This window comes from Rattus norvegicus, chromosome 16 (genome assembly GCF_036323735.1).
Source record: "Rattus norvegicus strain BN/NHsdMcwi chromosome 16, GRCr8, whole genome shotgun sequence".
Taxonomy (NCBI): Eukaryota; Metazoa; Chordata; class Mammalia; order Rodentia; family Muridae; genus Rattus; species Rattus norvegicus.
In genome coordinates, this window is record NC_086034.1 from 73303345 (window position 1) to 73320415 (window position 17071).

Genomic DNA, 17071 nt, shown 5'->3' on the forward strand with positions numbered 1-17071 from the left:
ATAAATACAGTTACAATTGTTAGAGAGATTGGTGTCATCAAAGGGAACCCTTCCCTTTGTCCTGGGACAATAAAACGTCCCCAGGGGGCAGCCCCATCCTTTGAAGGTTCCAGCTTACTAAAATTTAAATTTGCTGAAATGGGGGGGGGGGAGCTGAACTGAGCCTGCTACCGCAGGTGTGGTTCCCCACTCATATCTAGGTCCAGAGAAGTGTTTTCATAGGCAACTTCAAAGGTACATGGAGGATGCTGCGGCTGTGGTCCAAGGTGGACAGGCTCCATCCCAAGCCGGCAGCAGAACTTGACATCGTCCACGTGTTTCTGGTGGTTGCAGATATGTTAGGTCCCAGAATAAAGGTGTCATGGTAGCTTTCTCCAAGGTTGCAGAAAGCTTCTCGGACCAGGTGTCCTGGCTAGTCTTATGTCAACTTGACACAAGCTAAAGTCATCTGAGAGGATGGAACCTCCCAGAAGATGCCTCCAGGAGATGCAGTTGTAGGGCATTTTCTTCACTGGTGATTGATGGGGGAGGGCCCAGCCCACTGTGGGTGGTGCCATTCCTGGGCTGATGGTTCTGGCCTCTATAAGAAAGCAGGCTCAACAAGACACAGGGAGCAAGCTGGTTAGCAGCCCTCTCTGTGGCCTCTGCATTAGGTCTTGTCTCCAGGTTCTTGTGCTGTGTGAGTTCCTGCCCTGACTCTCCTCACTGATGGACTATGACTAGAAGTGTAAGCCCAATAAAGCCTTTCCTCCTCTAGTTGCTTTGGTCATGGCGTCTCATCACACCCCTAGAAACCCTTATTAGGACAGAAGTTGGTACCAAGATAGTGAGCCATTGCTGTGACAGACCTGACCTTGTTGTTTTGGGGAGGATTGTAGAAGGGCTTTGGAACTTTGGACTAGAAAAACCATTGAGTTTTGAGAGCTCAGTGAGCTGGTTTGTGGGAGCTTGGGAGATAAAAGGGTTGAGAGCTGTGTAAACCAAAGAAGGCCAGGCTTGTTTGATATTTCAGAGGGAAGCAAAGACTCCCCAGGTCATCTGAGTTAAGAATCTGTGGTTCTGGTCAGCAGGAGCTGAAGAATCTGCTGGGATTAAGAAGAGACAAGCATCATTGAGGTGAAGTCTGACAAGAGTTTACTCACCATGGTCGGCACACAGAAGCTGTGTTCCAGAAGTGGCCAGTGTTGTACCTCCACTTGAAGCTGAACTTGGTAGTGTTCACCCAGGTGGTACTGGCTTTGAAGGCATGAAGGGGCCAACGGGGAGCAGCTGAGGCTTGACGCTGTGTGGCAGGGCTGGAGTCCCTGAAGGGAGCCCAGGAGAGGCCATTGTTGAAAGCAGAGTCTAGTCGAAGCAGACGATTCCAGCATTTTGGAGATGCCGGTACTGTGGGATGACCACAAAGGAGTAGCAGTGGAGTGGAGCTGGTCTGAGGTGAGGCGGCAATCTGTGCCACAGAGGACAGGGCTGGTGACAAGACCCTTTGGAGGAGCCCAGGAGATCGTGAGTGAATCCCAGAGAGCGGGACATTGAGTTATTTACACTTCTGGAATTCGGTTTTCTTTTGTTGAAATTGTGACTGTGCCATGGTTCTTCCTCCCTTGAAGTAAGAAAGTATTCAACTTACTTTTGATTTTACAGGAGCGCACAGTCGAGAGACTAAAACTTTCAAATGATTTATTTTTATTTTATGTATATTGGTGTTTTGATTGCAATCATGTCTGTGTGAGGGTGAACTGGAGTTTCAGGCAGTTGTGAGCTGCCATCTGGGTGCTGGGAATTGAACCTGGATTCTCTGGAAGACCAGGGGCTGTTTTGTTTTGTTTTTTTTCTTTTTTTTTTTTTCCGGAGCTGGGGACCGAACCCAGGGCTTTGCGCTCGCTAGGCAAGCGCTCTACCGTTGAGCTAAATCCCCAACCCCCAGGGGCTGTTTTTTAACCACTGAGGCATCTCTCCAGACCAAGATACTAAATTTTTAAAAAAGATTTTAGGTTTTAAAAGAGACTTTGGATTTTTAAAGAGACTTTTGTCTCTTTAAAAAGTCTCTCAAAAAGTCTTTGAATTTGTAAAGACTGTGGGACTTCTAAAGTTTGTAAAATGTTTGTATTATGTTGATGTTAATGTGTGATATTTGGATTGAAAAGAAGGGAAAGATTATGGCTGAACAGTCCTGTGTGTCCAGTTGTTGAGGGGGTCAATTGTCTTGGCTGGTTTAATGCCAATTTGACACAAGCTAGAGTTATCTGAAAGGAGGGAGCCTCAACTGGAAAAAAAAAAAATGGCTGCATAAGGTTCAGCCGGAGGACATTTTCTTAATTAGCTGTGGGATTGTGGGCTTTGCTGCTGCGCCTGGCTTTCATGTGGGTGCTGGAGAGTGAACCCAGGTACTTAAGGCTTGTGGCTCAAAGGCTTACAACTTCTCCTTTTCTGAAGCCCCTGCTTACCTCTTAAAATAGATTTGTTTGTTTGTTTGTTTGTTTGTTTCATTAAACAATTTGGCATAGAGCCAGGTAGAGTTACAGGCGTCTTGTCATCCCAACACTTTGGAAGCTGAAGCAGGAGGATACAAGTTTGATACCAATCTAAGTTACGAAGCAAGAGGCTGTCCCTAAAAGAAATAGAGGAACATGAAAAACAAGGAAATAAAGATGACTTCTTCCGGTACAAGCCAGGGTTTCAGCAGAGGCGTAGGCCGTATAACCACAGTAACAGTTACGGTGAAGAGTAATTCTGTGACCCTGAGAAGGTAAACCACAGATTCCATTTCTTGAGTAAACATGGAGTTATTTGAGTTGTCTGAAAAGTTTCATGGCTTCCAAGGAATATATTCACTGCACTTAGACTCTCAGAGTGACTTATGTAAATCTGTATATAGCCCCTTGCCCCTTCCCCTGTGTCCTTTGGCTCCTCTGAGTGTGTGTGATTTTCCTACCTTAGCTTAGTTGAGACTACGGGTGCTGTCACTGCCCAGTTAGTCTTAACTACTGATGAGGTCTGTAGTGATCTCTCTGTCTCTGTCTCTCTGTGTGTCTCTCTGTCTGTGTGTCTCTCTGTCTGTCTCTGTCTCTGTCTTTCTGTGTGTGTCTCTCTGTCTGTCTCTGTCTCTGTCTTTCTGTGTGTGTCTCTCTGTCTGTCTGTCTCTGTCTCTGTCTCTCTCTCTCTCTTTCTCTCTCTCTCTGTAATTTGTGCCCAGTCCCTTTCCTCCCTTCCAGCTGAGACTTATCAGTTCCATTGTAACTTTAAAAAGCATTTAGTCTTATTGGTCCCTGCTGTTCTTGTCTTTAATCCTTTGGTTTCCTATCTTTATTTATTGACTTTTTCCTTCGAATTATTTTGGGATTACTTTGCTCTTTTGCCTGAAGTAGGAGGTTAGAATACAAGCACTTCATAGCCTGTTTCCCACTAGGCAGAGGTTTAGCTGCACGCTGTAAATTTTGATGTGTTGTGTTTTTAGTTAGTTTCAGCTACTTCCTGATTTCTTCTTTAGGAGGGAGGAAGTGCTGGGAATTGAACCTATGGCCTGGTATGTCAAAGTCCTGTTTTACCACTGAGTTACATCTCCAGCTCCAAGACTTCCCTTAAAAAAAAGCTAAAAATTTTCATTTTTATTTTACACATGTGTGTGTCTTGCCTGCCCATGCAAACGTGAGTCTCCTCAGAGCCTGGTGCCTGGTCAGAAGGCATCTGTGGAAATGGAGTTATGGATGGCTGTGGCCACCATGTGGGTCCTGGGACCTAAATCTGGGTCCTCTGAGAGAGGACAAGTACTCTGGGCAGGTTTATATAAGAAACACGATCAAGAGCTGTAAGCTGAAATCTTCCATGGTTCCTGCCCTTACCTCCCACAGTGATGTGCTCTCATCTCCCATAGTGATGAGCTGTAACTTAGAAGTACAAAGTAAATAAATCCTTTCCTCCCCGGAGTCGATTTTGGTCAGAATGTTTTGCCATAGTGACAGAAAACAAGACTAAAGTTGAGCATGGTCGTGCACGCCCCTAAGGCCAGCACTGAGGCAGATGCAGGGAAATCTGAGTTAGAGGTCAGCCTGGTCTATACAGCAAGTTCCAGACCAGTCAGGGCTTAAATAGTGAGACCCTGTCTCAAAACAAGCAAAACAAAAAAGAAACAGGCAATACACTTCAATAGATTCTCTCCTTCCCTCCCTCCCTCCCTCCCTCCTTCCCTCCTTCCCTCTCTCCCTCCCTCTTTCCCTCCCTCCCTCTTTCCTTCCCTTTCTCTTTCCCTCCCTCCCTCTCTGCATCCCTCCTTCCTTCCCTCTCTCTCTCCCTCTGTTTTCCCTTCCCTCCCTCTCTCCTTCTCTCTCCCTCCTTGCCTCATTCCATTCCTCTCTCCCTCCCTTCTTTTCTTTTCTGTTTTATTGTTTTGGGTAACAGTGTCTCATATAGCCCAGGCTTGCCTTAGATCGTCTATGTAGCCAAGGATGATACTGACCTTGTTGACCTTCCTCAGCCTCCCAAGTGCTGGGAGAACAGAGCCACAACCTTCTACCTGGCAGACCCAACAATAAATGCTTGGCATAAATGCAAACAATCAGAAGGGAGTGTGCTGGCTGCATTCATTAAGGTAAATGCTAACTCTTGTGACAACAAGAAAGTGAAAGAAAATACAAATCCAGCAGGTTAAATGTGATGGAATTGTTCATCACTTTCAGAAGGAATGTCCAGGCTGGTGGGCCAGCTCTGCTTTGGTTGTTGTTTGGAGGCCCAGGGACCGTCCACTGTTTCTCTGCTACCTCATGCATGGTGTTCAACTTCATCCATGTGGCCAAACCTGTTCAGTGCCATGTTGGCATAGCCCACGAGAAAGGGGAAAGTGGGCGAGCAGTTTCCTTTGAAATCTATTCCTTTTTTTTTTTTTTAACATTTAAAAATTGTGTGAGCATGAGACAGGCAGAATGGCACACACCTTTGATCCCAACACTCAGGAGGCAGAGGCAGGCTGATCTCTGTGAGTTCAAGGCCAGCCTGGTCTACTTAGAGAGTTCCATGTCTGCCAGGGTTACTATGTAGAGAGACCATGTCTCAAAACAAAAATTTTTAAAAAGTTATATGTATGTGTGCACAATGTACATGCTTGCTTACGCATACACTGGGGTCGTGAGAGACTCGGGTTCATGTGGCTCACACACGTGCAGATATGTATAGACTCCTGCCATATACATTCATGTACACACATACAGGAGAAAAAGGAAACAGGAAAATCTGGACTCGGGCACATCTTCAGAGATGCAGTATAGATGTAAAACAGAGAGGGTCCAAGGACTGGCAGTGGCAAAGACAACCGGCTGGGACAGGTTTCCCTTATAGCTCTCAGGGGAACTAGTGTTCCCCCACCTTGGTCTGGCCTTCCGGCCTTCAGAAAAGTGAGAACGGATTTCTGTCGTTTAAGTCTAATGCTGGGAGGACGAGCGAGGGAGATACAGAATACCAAGTGTGCTCACGCCGAAAGGCAAAATGTCACACACAGGCTGGGTTCATAGCCCCGTGCTAGCATGCTGTCCTAAGTCTCTCAAAGTCACAGGGCAGATCCCTCACAGGGATGAAGAGGAGTTTTGTCATAGCTGGAAAGTGTGGGCTGTGGTGGAGCTTCCTGTGTCCCACAGACAAATCTCACCAGAAAAAGGATTTAGGAAAACGTCCAACACAGGAACTGAAAACATTGGTTTAAGACCGTGTTTATTTATACTTTGAAAGTTTAAGAAAAAAAAAGTTTCTAAAGCCACCTGGAATGGATACCTCGACTAGCAATGCAGAATTTTATTTAACAGCTGTTGGTTCGGTTTGACTAGTTTTGGGTCCATTTTGGTAGTTTAGTGCTATCCGGAGATGTGTTCCGTCTGAACTTCTAAGAGAACAAGGCTGTACGGTGTTTTAAACTCTTTTGGGTAAGTAGAATCTGTAGTTTTGTTCCCTAATGACATTTTAACGCATTCCTTTTTATTGGTAGGGCACTTGCCGGACACTTGTCTGGTTTATTAATTCCCTCTTGGAAAGGACCAGCATTTTTCTGACACTTATTTATTTTTGAGACAAGGCCTCATTATGTAGCCCTGGCTGTCCTGAAACTCTGTCAGGTGGTTCTCAACCTTCCTAATGCCGGCGACCCTTTAATACAGTTCCTCATGTTGTGGTGAGCTCCCCCAACCATAAAATGGTTTTCGTTGCTACTTTGTATCTGTTAATTTTGCTACTGTGAATGGAAATGGATTGCAACGAAAAAAATCTGTGTTTTCTTAGGTGACCCCTGTGACCCACAGATTGAGAACTGTAACTCTATGTAGACTAGATCAGCCTTAGGATCACAGAGATCTGCCTACCTGTCCCACCTTACTTCCGGAAATCAAGGCACATGTCACCACATCCTGCTCTTTATATGTATGTGAAGGTACAGCTCTTGCAAGTCCGTTTTCTTCTTGCACTACGTACGTGGGTCTTGAGGATCGCTTGGCGGGATTACCTGCTGAGCCATCCCAATAACCCACCATTTGTCTTTATGAGACAGAGTTTTGCCGTGTAGCCCAGGCTATCTTAAAACTTGCTTGCGTGTTCCTGCTTTCAATTCCTGAGTACTGGAATTAGGAGTATATAGCACAATGCCTGCCTGGCTTAAGTTTTATCTTTATTTCCAGTTCACACATTTAATAATTAGGATCAAATTGTGTAAGACCTCCTACATACAACAAAACCAACAGACCTTCCTCATTTCTCTCTCTTTTTTTTTTTTCCCCCCGGAGCTGGGGACCGAACCCAGGGCCTTGCGCTTCCTAGGTAAGCGCTCTACCACTGAGCTAAATCCCCAGCCCCCCTCATTTCTTTTTTGAGAAGCAACTTTTCAACCTTTTCCAGCTCCATCAACTGACTCTTTTGGTGTTCCCCACCCTATCCGTAAATTCTGTGCTCATGCACCTGCCTGCTTAAGTTCCTGCTAGAGCCATTACCTGGGCATCTTTAGGTTGACATTCTCTTCTTCTGTGCCTCAAACTCAAGAGATCCTCCAGTCTCTGCCACCTGAGTACTGGGATTAAAGTCATGTGCCACACCAGGTCTGGCTTAGTTATTTTATTTTATTTGTTTTTTGTTTTGTTTTGTTTGAGATGGTTTTACTTAGTAGCCAGGGCTGGCCTGGAACTCACTTGCTAGCCCGGGCTAGCCCAGGCTAGCCCAGGCTAGCCCCAGGTCTACATGTATAACTTCCAGTTGCTTTCCTTTCTATCTACTTGCTTTTCTCTATTCTTATTACAAAGTTTCCCTTTGGTGTCCCTGCTTTATCTTATAATAAATTATGTCCATCCTTCCAGCAGCTTTCTGGTCCGTTCCTTCCCCTCAGCGGCCATTGTCCTGCTATCTCCACTTTCTGGGTGTAGCTTTATGTATCTCATGGCTTCCTCTTTCTTGGTCAGCTTCTTTATTTTGGAGTGTGTCACACCCTGCAGCAGCCTCCCTAGAGATAATACTTAGATAAAACATTTTGTACTTGAAAAAGAAAATCCCTCTATTCTTCCAGATGATTACCACGTTAGTAGAATGTAAGTTCTGTTAGAAATGATTATGTCTTCACAATTCTGAGGCCATGCCTCGCTATTTCTGGATAACATTTTTTATTTTATTTGTTTATTTTTCCCCCTTTTGTTTTCTGTTGTCCTGCTTCACACAGGGTCTCGCAAGGGACCCAAAGCAAACCGCGAGTTCCATATATTGCTGAGGATGACCCTAAACTTCTGCCTCTACCTCCAGAGTGCAGAGGTCTGCATACCACACAGGCTGGGGCAGTACAATGATGGCTGGGGCTTCTCTCTAGGTAAGCAAGCTCTCTGCCAATGAGCCGCATCCCCATGGCTTCCGGGGAGTCAAACGGCATTCTGACTGCTCACACTATATTACAGGTATTACATTTTTATATGTGAGATATGTACCGTGTTCTTCCTATTTCAGAAATGCAAAGTGCTGGTTTTTTCCCTTAATGCCCAATAGTTTGATATTTTATTCATTGTGACAAAATACCAGAGGAAGAAAAGTTTATTTTTTTAAAAAAAATGTAGTTATTATTTTTTTTTAAAGACAAGATGTGTATCCCAGGCGGGCTTAAACTCAGAAACAGCCCTCTGCCTCACTCTTGAAAGAGCTAGGGTTACAGACATGCACCACCATGTCCAATGCTCAGCTCCTTCATTTTATTTTATTATTTTATTTATTTGTTTGTTTGTTTGTTTATTTATTTATTGGAGCTGAGGACCGAACCCAGGGCCTTGCGCTTGCTAGGCAAGCGCTCTACCACTGAGCTAAATCCCCAACCCCTTATTATTTTATTTTTAAGATTTATATAGGCTGCAGGGAACCAAACTCAGGTGTTCTAAAAGTTCAGGGAATGCTCCTAACCGCCGAGGACATCTCTCTAGTCCCCTTGACTTTCTTGTTTTATGATGAGTCAAGTTGGCCCCAAGCTCTCCATAAAGTTTTGGGTTGTGGTGGGATAAAAGCCCAGAGCCCTGTTGGTGCTATACAAGCTCTCTGTTAGTCTCCCAACCCTGTTTAGCTGCGTATTTTTGAAGATTTCAGTGCTGTTGCTTTGGTCCTGAGGTGGTAGGTCCATCACAGTGGGAACAAATGGAGATGGGTCCACCTCATGGTAACCAAGAAACAGAATCCTGGTACTCCCTTCAAGGGTTCATCCTCCATGACTTTCTTTTATCAGCCTCCAACCTCCTAAAGGTTCCATACTCCTAACCCCAATGCAACATCACTGTTGACCAAGCCCCTAGGGTATGGGCCTCTGGAGGACATTAGACGTCTTTACTACAGCAGTGTCTAATAGCTCTTTTGTTCTAGGTACTATGTGGTCTCTTTCAGCCCATGCATGGATGGCTTTAGTTCTGACAACATTTCTTGAATTATTTCTTCACTGATTTCTTTTCCTTAGTTTCTCCTGAGTTTTCATTGTAGAATCTATTATGGATGTCCTAGACTAGTTGTCCAACTTCCCAATGGTCTTTCTACTGTCTTATAATTCCTCTATTTTTTTTTAAAAAAAATCAAATATAATCTTTATGTGTTTATCAGTCACCAACAGAGACAAATCAAGAATAATGTTCTATCTTAATGTACTTTCCTTCTTAAAATTTGGGTTGCTATATTTATTTCGTGTGAGCATGGATAGGCAGGTTTGTGTGCTCATGTGCACACATGCCACAGTGCACATATGGAGGTTAAAGGACAACTTGCAGAATGAGGTTTTCCCCCACAATGTGGGTCCGGGGATTTTTCCCCCCACAGTGTGGGTCTGTGGGATCAAGCACCGGTCATCAAGCCTGGTGGAAGGAAAGTCTCTTTACCTACTGAGATGTTTCCTGACCTTAATGCACTTTCTTTTGCCACAGCAGAATATATGAGGTAATTTTTAAAGAATAAAGACTTAGCTCTCAGTTCTTGAAGCGTGCTCCTCTCACCTCTCAGAATACCCATGGGTATCAAACCAGGGTCTCGATGGAGCTCGACATGTATTCTGTGAGACACACCACAGCCTACCTCTTCCTTCTTTTCTTCTTTTAAGATTACGGTCTTATTACATTTCCTAGACTGTCTTGAAACTTGCAAGTCTCCCAGGCTCAGCTTCTCGGGTGTGTAGAGAGATAAGGGCCCTGTGGCTGCATCGTGACTCTGCCAAGGAAGCCATGTGTGGAGAATGAGAAAGCCAGCTTGAGTCATAAGATGGTAAAGTCATCTATGTCCTCTTGGGGCTTCTCCTCACTTTAACCTATCTGTGCTCAAAGGCTGACCTTTACCTCCAAATAACTTCCAACACAGGACTTTGGGATTGTTTTCAATGCAAGCATTCTTGGGAGACATATTTGAAAAAAAAAAAAAAAAAAAAGGTCTGGGGGCTGGAGAGATGGCTCAGTGGTTAAGAGCACTGACTGCTCTTCCAGAGGTCCTGAGTTCAATTCCCAGCAACCACAGCTTACAGCTGTCTGTAACTCCAATATCTACTACCCTCATACGGACATACATGTAGGCAGAACACATAAAATAAAATTAAGTTACTTTTAAAAAGTCTCTCTGTGTATTCTGTGTGTGATGTGTGTGTATGGTGCGTGTAATGTATGTGTATGGTGTGTGTATGGTATGTGATGTGTGTTTGTATGATGTGCGTGATATGTGTGTGATGTGTATGTGTGATATGTGTGTGTGGTGTGTGTGGTATGTATGATGTGTGTGCATTCCGTGTGATGTGTGTATGTGGTGTGTATTAGTGCTAGCATGAGTATACCAAGAACCTCATGTTGGGTCAGAAGACAGCCTTAGTGGTCCCTGCCTTTCCACCTTAGGACCACTTTGGGTTTCTCATTGTTCTCAGCTATGTATGCCAGGCTAACTGAGGATGTCCCGGTCTCTGCTTCTCAGAGTGATATGAGTTCAGAAGCTCATGACCAGGTCCGGCTCTCCACGGGTTCTGGGGATATGAACTTGTGTCCTCACACCCGGGCAGGAAGTACCTTACCCACTGAGAAACACTGGAGAGGGAGTTGGGCAGGAGAACCTAACTCTCAGATTACACTGACCTGGTGGTGCAGGGAATCAGGAAGTTGCTGTTATCGAGATAACCAGTGAAAGGCAGGGAATCTACAGATATCTCACTTGCGTTGTAGCCCTGTGGAGGATGACTGCTAATAGGTAGGATCCAGTCACACTCCCCATAAGTCATGTCTGCCCCAGATACCTGCTGCTCGCTCTGGGAGGTAGGTGACTCCAGTTTGCCACCTAAATAAATCTGTACACAAAAGGAAAAGAGTTGAGAATCTAAAAGTAAACAAATAACAGATACACAAATAAAAACCAAGTTTATCAAAAAAACAACCGTATGGCATATGGATACTTTTACCTTTTTCTCCTTCTAGAGACTTTCTTAGATTCAGTTTTTTTTTGGGGGGGGGGTTGTTTTGTTTTTTGAGACAAGGTTTCTCTGTGTAGTCCTGGCTGTCCTGGAACTTGCACTGTAGACCAGGCTGGCCTCAAACTCACAGAGATCCACCTGCCTCTGCCTTTAGTGTGCTGGCACTAGAGGCAGTCACCACACTTCCTGGCTTCTAAATCCTTTTGGAAGGGGATGGGTGGAGAGGGAATTTGAATCTCTCAATGCACACTTAATGCCACAGTCTGTCTTTCACCCTGTACCCTCCTGGCTCCATTCTTGGCTTCTTTGTGCTCCATTCCTATGTTTTGGATGAATTTGTCCTTTCTGGCTTCCAATTGATAGTTTCATCATTTCCTTTCCTCTTTGACTGCATACAGTCTAGAGTTTAACCTGAAGGCTGAAGGCTGACCCTTAGGAAAACCACCGATTATTTTTACAGCTCAGATTTCCAATGAGTTCCTTTTTTTTTTTTTTTGCAGTCCCCTCCCCTTTTACATTTTTCACTGTCCACTTCTACCAGTCCCCATTTACTATTTCTTACACATTTTAGCAGCTAGTCTGCCTTTCCTATGTCCTAGTGCTATATAGATGGAAATGTGTGTGAGGGCCTTTTCTACTCTACTCTGAAACCATTGTCAACTAGAATGGCTCCGAGTGGTTGATTTTATCACCCTCTAAACAAGGAAGCGTTAGATGACTTCATTGTGTGTATTTTGGAATTTTGATCTGTAGACCTTGAAAGGCAGTTCTCCCCATCCCTCACACACTTGTGTGTGTGTGTGTGTGTGTGTGTGTGTGTGTGTGTGTGTCTTTCCTTTTTTCTCTTGAAGGCCAGTTAGTGGTTTTGTGGTTGCTTCTATTTGAACGCTCTCCTAACCTCTCATTCCAGGAAAAAAAGGCCCTGTGTTGTTCCATGGTTCTGTATCCTGTGCTAGACTGATACCCATCTGGAAGTGGAGCGGGTGGGTGGCTTCCTCCTTGTGAGGCTGTGTTCCTCTCACCCTCTTAGCTCATCCTACTCAGCTCACAGAATCTGAAAGCTGCAACTTCCTCCAGCCTCCTGTCTCCCGGGAAACCTTTTTTGTTTTCAAGAGTAAATGTTTCTATGAATGTATAATGGACATATTAAAATGTACACTAGTCATAAATGAATACCTAGATGCTTCTCTGAATGAATGCTCCTGTGTGATGGACAGGGGCTTGAACTCTTTGGAGAGGCATCAATCAACTAGAATAATAATGGAAGCAGAGGCTGGCAGATCTGTGTTCAAGGTTAGCTCGGTCTATAGAGTGAGTTCTGGGACAGCCAGAGCTACACAGAGAAACCCTGTTGTGGAGAGAGGGAGAGGGGAAGGAGGGAAGGTGGAAGGGAGGGAGAGAGAGAGAGAGAGACAGAGAGACAGAGAGACAGAGAGACAGAGAGAGACAGAGAGACAGAGACACAGAGACAGACAGAGACAAAGAGACACAGAGACAGACAGAGATAGAGACAGACAGAGAGAGACAGAGAGACACAGAGCATTATCTTCCTCCAGAAGGCTCTGAGTGCTTAACCAGTCTCTCTCTTTTCAAATGTGATTCCATGCCTGGCCTTTCTTTGGGAACGCAGACCCCAGCAGCCCCTTGGCACAGCCTCTGTAGTGGTGTTGGGCTTTGCCCTCCATCTGCCTCACAGAAAGCTCATCCTCCTTTTCAGCCCAACCACACATTGAACATCACCACTTCTTTGTGGCAGGAGCCGAGATTCGCTGGAACCCCAGTGGCCATTTTATGGAGTGTCATTCTTAGGACTGAGGAGGGAGATGGGAGCAGTGTGTAAGTCGACTTCAAGTATGGAAGCCTTTGGAATGCTCCAGATTGAACTCAGATTTTTGTCCTTTAGGAGGTAGACATTTGGTACAAAACGGCATGCAGGTGAGGGAGACAACTCTGGACAGATACACTCTCCAAACCGTGTTCTGGCTAAGCCAGGAAGGGAGGGAGGAAAGAGTCCTTTCAGGTTCCCAGCTGAAGAGAAGCCTCTAATTCTGGTGAGGTATGATGAGGAAAAGTGACGAGAAGGGTGGAGGGGCAAATCCAGGAGATCGGAGGTGACTTAGTAGATCCACATAGGGACAACTAAGTTTCCAGAAATCTGATGGAAGGTGATACAACCCACAGAGCTTAAGGAAATAGAAGAGAAAGTTTGTGAGGATCCATCTATCTGGCAGTTTTGTCAGTGGCTAGCTCTGCTGGTCTTCTCTTGGTCCCATAAAAGACATGTGTTTGTGAGTTCCTGCTGGTGGCAACTAAAGCCTAGAGAGACAGGGTAGGGAATTAACTACCAGGCAGGACTGCCTCTAGGCCTGGGCCCTTTCCAGTGGGAGCACATCATCATACAAGATGGTAAGCCCCTGGTTTCCTCAGAGTGACGCTTGTGCCCTATTAAGTGTGGAGGTGCCCAGATTCTGAAGCTTGTGCTTGGTGGGGGACCTTCAAGGAAAGGGGAGAGCCACGAGATGTGGGGATATGAAGGGGAGACAGCCTTTCTTCTGGCTGGTCAGAATCTAGTCCATTATGACCCTGACATACAACCTCTGCTTCTAACACACACAGAGACACAATCTCTCCCAGCACCTCTTCAGCATGTTGAGTGTCCAGGAAGCTGAGGGAATTTCTTTTTTTAGCTCCTCTCTCTCTCTTACCTACCCATTGGCTTCTCCCCGTTATGGAATCTGTCAGCATTCCACTGGATCCCCAGCCTGGTGTGTACAACACCTCCGAGGTTTCCAGTTTGCCAGGCTGAATGTTGCTGTTCCTCAGGTCGGCTATTACCTTAGAAGTGATTTGAGAAGGTTCTAGAAACACGTCACTGGAGTGGGGAGGTTTCTAGCTTAGAGCCTAGAAGCTTGCTCTGTGAAGGGACAGACACATAGCAAGCTGAGGGCAAGAGGCAGGCAGAAGTACTCGAGTCTATTCTTTTTAGACCCCACTCCACAAATGGGAACTACTGGTGTTGCTTGCTTTGAGCTGAAATAGAAGAACAGGTTGCTATGACCTGTAAGACCACAACCCCACTCCCATTAATGAGGCCCGGAGAGTTTGTGTTCCTCATTTAGGGTCAAACGAGGAGCAGTTTATTTTATTTTATTTTTCTTCCTCACGCCCAAAGGGGTTTTAGAGCCACCTTAACGACCTTTGGGGTGCTATGGCCAACCAGATACGGACACATTTTGCGGGGAGGCGGGGAGGTTGCACACCTCTTGGTCCCGTGGGCGTTATAGAATCTGAGCTTGGGGTCTTAAAGTCCTCCATTTCGTCTGAGTTCTCCCTGCGGGCTCTGCACCTGGGATGAGGAGAATGAATAGAAAGCTTGTTTAGTAGGAATTTCTTCCCTCTGCTGTTTGCTTTGGGTTTTTTCCCTCTCCGTTCCTGGCTTCTAACCCAATATTTGGCTTTCTGTAAGCACTAAATATATATATTTTTCATTAACCCCCAGAAACATGGCTTCCGACCTGCTTTCCACCACCGGATCCCCAGCCTGAAATGAAAAACACTACCCAGAGGGCATGGCAGAGCTGCTGCTGAGCGTGGGCATTTCCGGGGAGGGGAGAGGCGCAGCGCCAGGAATGGGGAGCACTCACCCACGCGGGGCATCTCTCAGGTCCAGTCAAGGGAGCATCTGAGGGAAAGTGGGAGGAAAGGAGGCAGGACAGCCACACTCTGTCTTTCTGTACCCACTGCTGTACCCAAGGCCCTACTCCTCTCCTGGTACAGCGCCTCCCTGTGCACCCCAGCACCCCCAGGTACAGCAGTCAGGGGCCAGGGCACACAAGGCCTCCCGTTACCTACCCTTGAATCCTACCCTGGGCTGTGCCCTGGGGGAGGCTGCACCTTCCTGCTCTCTGTAAACAGTCAAGGCTGTAGTGTGAGCTGAATGGAACCTGGCAGTGGAAAATTCCCCTTGCACAGCCTCACAGCCTCGCAGGCAGCGCCTGAAGCCGCAGCTATTGAGTACTAGCCTTGGCCCGATTGGCCCAGGAGATCCATCACTAAGGTGCCTGCTGGGAGGGGAGGCTGCTCCTCAAAGGCAAGTTAGGAGGGAACAGTGGGACCTCCCCGCTCAGCTCAGCATCACTACAGTCCCTGCCTCAAAAGGACCCATCCACAGACTTAATTTTCCGAGTCTGGAACCCTGGCAGTCCGTGTCTCTGTCTGGCCGGGCAGGAAAACCTCGAGACAGCTTCTTCCTATCCCTGATTTACAGCCTTGCTGTGTTTCTGAGTGGGGCTGACAGGCTCTGCAGTTTTCGGGCGGTGCATGCTTGATTCCTGCTTGGATCTGAGGCTGTTCAGGAACAGAAGTAGCTTCCGAGTGTAATCCTTCCTGCCTGAACTGCTGCTCTCTCCGCCCCCAGATGGCATTGGTACCCTATCGGGCCAACTTGCTAGGGTGTGTGTGTGTGTGTGTGTGTGTGTGTGTGTGTGTGTGTGCGCGCGCGTGTGCTGCTCACAATCCTGGTGGCTAGCAGGGGCTTTCTGACCAATGCTATGTGCTCCTGTTTCTTCCTTCATTTCCTCAGAGTGTCTGCCAACCGCTTCCCAGGCACCCGGCACAGTAGGAAACTGTCAAGGGGTTCAAAGACTCTAGCCTTGCTACTCGATAAAAGAATCAATTAGGGAGGCTAATCTCCTCCTCGGTCACTAAGCGAACCCTGCCTGGACTCTGCTTCTCAGATCAGCCAGGCCCAGCTCTGTGCTGCCGTTCTCAGGAGTGATGGGTCATGAGGTGGTCCACTTCTACCACGCAATTCGGGTCAGCCCTCACTGAAGCTTGCGGTTATTAGTAGGTCATGAGTCCTGATCTTAACCTCTTGCAAGAGGGTCCCAAGTATCTCTTCCTAAGAGGGTAATGGATTTGACCGATCTAGTTAAACTTGGAGGTCCCTTGCCTGATTCCTGTGTGCTTAGTCCTTAGCCCACGTGAGCTGTTACATGATGGCTGGCTTCCCTTTGAAGAAACTCCCCTTTGTTTTGTGTGGGATGGGCACACACTTCTTCATTCCACTCTAACATCAAACGAGGGTAGGCCATGTGCCAGGCACTGATGTAATGCTGGAGACACAAACCTATCTACCCTCTGGCACTACAGCCCTTGACACTTGAATATCATAGTCTTGCTTAGGGCTTGACTTCCTGTCTTACGGTCCTCTGGGTTATAGGGAAACTATGGTTAGTCTTCCCAGTATAGAGACACATGACCAAACTCAGAACCTTGATTGTTTGCCCACATTTAATTGGTGGGAGCTACTTGGGTTCAAGTTTCTCCCTTGCCACCGTGACCTTTGGTGGTGGTGGCAGCTGCTGCTGCTTCTGCTTCTGCTTCTTCTTCTTCTTCTTCTTCTTCTTCTTCTTCTTCTTCTTCTTCTTCTTCTTCTTCTTCTTCTTCTTCTTCTCCTCCTCCTCCCTCCTCCTCCCTCCTCCTCCCTCCTCCTCCCTCCTCCTCCCTCCTCCTCCCTCCTCCTCCTTCCTCCTCCTCCCTCCTCCCTCGTCTTCTTCCTCCTCCTCCTTCCTCCTCCTTCCTCCTCCTCTTCCTCTTCTTCTTCCTCCTCCTTCCTCCTCCTTCCTCTTCCTCCTCCTCCTTCCTCCTCCTCTTCCTCTTTTTCCTCCTCTTCCTCCTCCTTCCTTCTCCTCTTCCTCCTCCTCCCTCCTTCTTCCTCCCCTTCCTCCTCTTCTACAAAAAGCCAGTGTCAGGTTGTAAAAATCGTACACACCTAGGAGGCACATTATAGGATTACCCTTCTTTCTTGTTGGCATGAGCTATGTCCCGAGGGAATCTCCCTAAACACTGATCGGGATGGTAAGTCCTACTTCTGTTCCCTCCTGCCTGCTTGGTTCCTTTTGAGAGCAAGATGGATGGGGGCAGGGCTGGGAGAAAAAGCATGCAGCCCACAGAGTCGAGGAGACACCCAAGACTTAACTACCACAAGAACTCTGGTTCTTGGTATTTCAATGGGTAAGGCTGGGCTTGCTGTCATCTTGCCCAGTCCCTGGTGACGGCAGCATAGCCTTGGTGACAGCTTCCTCTGAAGAGATGAATGAAGCAATTGTGTACTTGGTGCAGAGAAGATTCCAGATGGAGGAGATGTTTTCAATGGCAATA

At 46.6% G+C, this 17071-nt stretch overlaps 1 long non-coding RNA gene across 3 annotated transcripts; it reads right to left on the bottom strand.

Annotated features, from left to right (window-relative positions):
* Window positions 1–14010: 14010 nt before the first annotated feature.
* LOC120097442 (uncharacterized) lies at window positions 14011–15358 on the bottom strand. 3 transcript variants are annotated; one of them, XR_005494830.2, is made up of 3 exons: window positions 14762–15351; window positions 14554–14591; window positions 14011–14255 (listed from the first exon to the last, which is right to left on the bottom strand). It is a non-coding gene; the product is annotated as an uncharacterized LOC120097442 (long non-coding RNA). The 3 variants fall into 3 exon arrangements; XR_005494831.2 differs by lacking the exon at window positions 14554–14591 and having other exon boundaries at window positions 14762–15358; XR_005494829.1 differs by lacking the exon at window positions 14762–15351 and having other exon boundaries at window positions 14554–14750.
* Window positions 15359–17071: the final 1713 nt, after the last annotated feature.